Raw genomic sequence first — 6038 nt, 5'->3', positions numbered from 1 at the left:
CATAAATTGGTTAACCAGTTAAAATTCATGAGCAAACCAGGTTTTGGGGGGTGGGGGGGGTTGAACTCTTTCAGATGGGTTGAACCTTTAACCCTCCTCCCCCCTCTGACTATGGCCCTGGTGATCCCCATGAATTTCATAGGCTTTCTTAGGCAAGGAATACTCAGGGCACTTCCAGTCAAAACTAAAATCAATGCCAAACCCAGGCTTTTCCCAGGGGGGAGGGGTAGCCACATGCCATCTCAATTAAAAAGTACCTAGTACCTAGTACCTAGACTAGTTCACTCCTCGTGCCCTCCTGGTGTGAGGAAATAACTCACTAGGAGAGGGGGGCCAAGGAGGAAAATTCCTCCTCGTCCCCCCCCCCCCCCCGGTATCCTGGCATGAAGAGGAAACTCATGGTGGTCAGGTATTTTTACTTTACTTTTAGGGGGAAATTGGGGGCTTGGGGGGAAGGGATGGGTGCCTTCTCTGTCTTCAGTCTCCAAGAGCCTAAAAAACCAAGATGGCTGTGTGGATTACACAGGTGGGAATTGCGTGACGCTGTCCCCAGTTCCAATCCTCATAGGGCCCGCACCTGGTAAGACCTGGATTTTACCTTAAGATCTGGATCTTACCAGGCAATTAATTAATTAATTATTCTAAATTAATTCAGTTTTACCGGAGGTGTCGTTTGGACATCCCCAGTAAAACCAAGACAGGTCCCAGGATATGGGCTTGTCTGAATGGACCCTCAGAGGTTATTTTGCCAGTTCCTTCCACCAAAATACAGCCTGATTGTTCTTAGCTTCCAAGATCAGATGACAACTGGTATCTTTAGGGTATTTAAGTTTAATTTAACTATTGTTTTTCCCTCTTGGGAAAGCAAAAAATGCTTACATCACAAGAATGAGCTGGGAGATTTCAGGATCATGGGTCTCCAGCTGTTGGAGCATCTGATGGGCATCCAATTTCCATCAACCTTTGCTAGCATGGCCGGTATGGTGAGTGTTATAGTCTTTCAGCATATGCGGTGGGAGGCATATCTTCCCACCTTTTGTCATAAAATGAGCTATTCCAAATCAGCATCATCCTCATGCTATTGATGGCACCCAGTTAATCCCACCAAATGAAAAATAATAGTAGAGATTTTCAGTGATGTGGAAAGGAGGTGTCTCTAAATTCCTTTCCCTCTCGTGACTATCAAAACTTCAGTTTTGAAGCACATGATTTATTCTGTTCTTTGTCTGTATTAGCTCATCAATAAATCAAGCAGCAAGCAACCCTATAATTCAGCTCAGCAGATGCCAATTATTTTATTTATATAATATACTATATTTATAGGGTTTATTTATAGCACAAGGTCCAATGTAAAGAGAGAGAAACTTGGCCAGCACATGTTAATTTATGACTTCTCTTATCAGTAGTCCTCCAGATCCCACACCAGCTTGAGGATCACATGTCAGTTTGACCGGAAGGTCCTGTTTTAATATTATTGGTCTCTGTTTTTAACCCTTTCAAATTTGGTTTACAAACTCATGCTGAATAATGTGCATATATATGATATAACTTGCAAAATAGTAAATTCATACCAGATGTAGTGAATAATGAATTGTTTTTTTTATTTTATTTTTACTTTTAGTATGTTTTAACAGGTTTTTGTTATTTTTTGATGATATTTTGGCAATTATGTGCATTATATTGTTGAATGTTTCTATTTCATTGCACTGTCTATGTGATTTTCTATCCGGCAATTGAATGTTTGCCTTACAGATTGGAAACTGCCCTGAGTGCCTTCGGAGAGATAGGGTGGTATACAAATAAAGATTATTATTATTATTATTATTATTATTATTATTATTATTATTATTATTATTATTATTTATTGTATGACACAGCAAACAAGATAGATATGCTGGATTTCGTATCACAAAATCACAAGTCGAACACTTCCCAAGTGTCTAGGACTGTGTGATGTATTTTCGGATGATGCGAGCAGATCCCAGTATGGTGGCCTTTTGCAGTTGGCAGATCGTAATTTTGTCAATGTCTATTGTTTCCAAATGCCGGCTGAGATCTTTTGGCACGGCACCCAGTGTGCCCATCACCACCGGGGCCACCTGTACTGGTTTCTGCCAGAGTCTTTGAAGTTCAATCTTGAGGTCTTGATAGCGGCTGAGTTTTTCCTGTTGGTTTTCATCAATGCGACTGTCACCTGGTATGGCGACATCAATGATCCAAACCTTTTTCTTTTCCGCAACTGTAATGTCTAGTGTGTTGTGTTCCAGAACTTTGTCAGTCTGGATTCGGAAGTCCCACAGTATCTTTGTGTGTTCATTTTCCAATACTTTTGCAAGTTTGTGATCCCACCAGTTCTTTGCTGCTGGCAGGTGGTACTTGAGGCATAAGTTCCAATGAATCATTTGGACCACATAGTTGTGTCTCTGTTTGTAGTCTGTCTGTGCGATTTTCTTACAACAGCTGAGGATATGATCAATGGTTTCATCGGTTTCCTTGCAGAGTCTGCATTTTGGGTCATCAGCTGATTTTTCGATCTTGGCCTTAATTGCATTTGTTCTGATGGCTTGCTCCTGGGCTGCAAGGATCAGGCCTTCTGTCTCCTTCTTCAGTGTCCCATTTGTGAGCCATAGCCAGGTCTTCTCCTTATCAGCTTTTCCTTCAATTTTGACAAGGAACTTTCCATGCAATGTTTTGTTGTGCCAGCTGTCCGCTCTAGTTTGTAGTGTGGTTTTCTTGTACTGGTTTTTTGTCTGCTGTGCTTTGAGGAGTTCCTGATTTTTGACTTCAATCAAAGCAGGTTCTTCACTTTGCTTTACATATTCTGCCAGGGCATGTTCTTCTTCTTTGACTGCTTGTTTTACTTGTAAGAGTCCTCTGCCACCTGATCTTCTAGGCAGATATAGCCGGTCAACATCACTGTAAGGGTGCAGTGAATGATGAATGGTCATGAATTTTCTTGTTTTTCTGTCCAAATTGTCCAGTTCCACTTGTGTCCAATTTATAAAGCCTGCAATATATCTTATGACAGGTATGGCCCAGGTGTTTATGGTCTTGATGGTGTTGCCTCCATTGAGCTTGCTTTTGAGAATTTTTCTGACCCTTTGTGTGTATTCTTTGCTGACCACAGTTTTCACATGTTCATGCTTAATGTTGTCCAGCTGTAATATGCCCAGATATTTATAGGCCTCTGGCTGGTGACACTTTATTGTTTGGCTATTAGGCATATTTATGCCCTCACTTTCAATGATTTTTCCCTTCTTCAATGCCAAACCAAACTCCATGCTGATATCAGTGCTAAAAATTAGGTTAAATGTGATTCTGCAAGATTTATACTTCAGTAACCAAGGATATTGCATCTGAGATGTACTAATCCTTGCAAATAAAATGTATGAATTTTGACAAATGATTTTAGACATGTGTCTGCAATTGAAACAATGGAAATTTGATAAAGCTTTCTAATGCTTGAAGCTTTATTCTGTGCAGTTTACTGTTTTCAAGATTTGTAACCCACTTGTAAGCAGAATGTTTGTAGTTGGAATACTTTGTTTTTATTGTCTTAAGGTTTTACTTACAATGAACATTTCATGTATTTTTCCCTCTATCCTTCTACCACTTTCCCCCTTTTATTACTCTTGTGTTTTCTATTTGAATTCCCTTCTCATTCCACATGGCTTTCTTTGTTTTCTTTTTCTTTCTTCTCTCCTTGCTATCTCCATTGCAAAGCTTCCTTTTCAGTTCCTTTGAATAGCCACTTGAAAAAGCAGAGAGTAGCATCTTGTCACGGCATGTGATCACTAATACAAAAGAGAGGAGGTGCTGATCTCTGAAGTGTCAATTAAATGAAGTAGGTGTATGCTAGAGAGAGAGAGAAGGGAATAGAAAGGGAAAGGTAGAAGAGGCCAATAGTAGGCTCAAAATTGAGGCATTTTAGCAATGTGGAAAGTGGCAAAGGAAATATGAGCACTAGAAAGGAACAGGTATTAGATGGGTTCATCTTAATGCATTACAAAATAATGGTTCTTCAACCTTCTTTCCAGATTTTTAAGATAGCTTTAAAATTCTGTGTTTTTTCTTTCCTGTAATAGCATTCTATTTCTTTAAAGCTGAAAAATGTATAAGAAGTCCATTGACTTGATGGAACTGTCTTCAACATTTTAATAAGTTCAAATATTTACAGGAAAATGTTTTACAATTTTTTTCCCCTAGAACAGAGCAAGGCAGAAAAGAGTTCTATTGTTCATGTGATGATAGTTTTTGGGTGATCATTCATAGAATCATAGAATAGTAGAGTTGGAAGAGACCTCATGGGCCATCCAGTCCAACCCCCTGCTAAGAAGCAGGAAATCGCATTCAAAGCACCCCCGACAATTTAGAAAAGGCATGATAATAAAATGTAAAATATAGTGACTGAGACTTTACATCACACTAAAGATCCTAGATCCATTTACCTATACATTGGATCCTCAGTATCTGCTAGGGTTTGGTTTCAGGAACCCCCATGGATGCCAAAATGGGATTCTTCCCATTTTCTGCAATGGAGTAATGAAATAGTATCCCTTATATAAAATGACAAAATAAATAAAGTTCCAGCTGGCATAATTCCATGATTTGTCCACTCCCTGCATACTCAACATAGTTGTTCTAGCTTGGCATTTTCCATAGCTATTCAATGGCCAAATGAGGAGTAGGGGAGAATGAGGTTCAGCTAGCCTGCCTACAGATTTGATAACCAGCCAGTCAGCTCTGGTCCTGCAACCAGAAAAAGGAAGACATCATCCTGCTGGACCCACAGAGAATCCTCTGGATATGCAAGAGGATGACCTATTCTTCTTGTAGGTGGCTACAGGAATGGAGCTATCAAGCTGACTTTCATCCTCTTCCTGTCCTCCTTGGGTGCTAAAGAGCTGTGTGTGGTGGTAAGAGGCCTAGCCAGAAAATAGATATGTTGGGCAGTTAAGGCTGGAATCAACACTGGATTATATGGTCAGTGTAGACCCATACAATGCAATTTAGTCAGTGTGGATCTAGCCAAAGTCATAGTAGATGGAGGCATTGAATCTGTCAAGGCATAGGCAAGTATAACTATCTGTGACAATTTCACGGGTTACTATCAGAATACTTTACAACCCTGAAAATTAAAGGCAGCCCTTCTTTAAAACTGCATGGAAAGACCTGGAGAAATAAAAATTGTTATCTGGTACTAAAGAGATTTCAAAGTGAGCAGATGGGAGAAATTTCAATATCTAGAATACTACAATTGAATTAAACCTGTCTCATCTCCAAGGCTGGGTCTGTCATGATCTTTGGTTTCCATGTCAAGTGGGGTGAGGACCCTGCCCTCACCCCAGTTTCTGGAAACTGCATGTAAGGAATCTTACATGGGCCAGATTCAAACTTGCTTAATGTCAATAGTTCTTTGCTGTCTTAAAATGTCCTGTTCCCCATCATTTTGCTGATATGTTGACAAATATGATTGTTATGAAGGTGACCAGGCAAGAGGTTATTTTACATTCTGCAGTGTTTGTATTGTTTTCTTTTTATCCAAAATGTGTTATACCACAGATGACTACAGCCAAAAACTTTTTGTTACTCCCAATTAGAGTAAATGCATTTAAATAATGTATAATCCCCCCCCACACACACACACACACTTCAGTTCTTATATTCTCCTCTCTTGCACAGCACACCAACTTCTTTTGTTTGAAAGAGGAAAACCTTCCCACTGGAAGCTTTTTTCCAGTTCACATTTCTATGGTAGGGCCAATCCAGACTGGCCTTTAACCTGAGACCCGTCTCTGTTTTACCAGAGACATCCAAATGATGCTTCTGGTTAAACCGAATTAATTTAGAACTAAACAGGGTTTCCCTGCTTTGTTCCAAATTAATAAGATACCTGGTAAAACCTGGATCTTGGATAAGGTCTGGGCCTTACCAGGTTTGGGCCCTGTGTGGATTGGGCCCAGGGATCGCGTCACTTGATCCCACACAGCCATCTCAGTTTTCAAGCTCCATGAACCTGAAAAAGTGAGAGGCCACCC

The sequence above is a fragment of the Anolis carolinensis genome, chromosome 4, assembly GCF_035594765.1.
Source record: "Anolis carolinensis isolate JA03-04 chromosome 4, rAnoCar3.1.pri, whole genome shotgun sequence".
Lineage (NCBI taxonomy): Eukaryota > Metazoa > Chordata > Lepidosauria > Squamata > Dactyloidae > Anolis > Anolis carolinensis.
Note: the sequence above shows the minus strand (reverse complement) of the source record.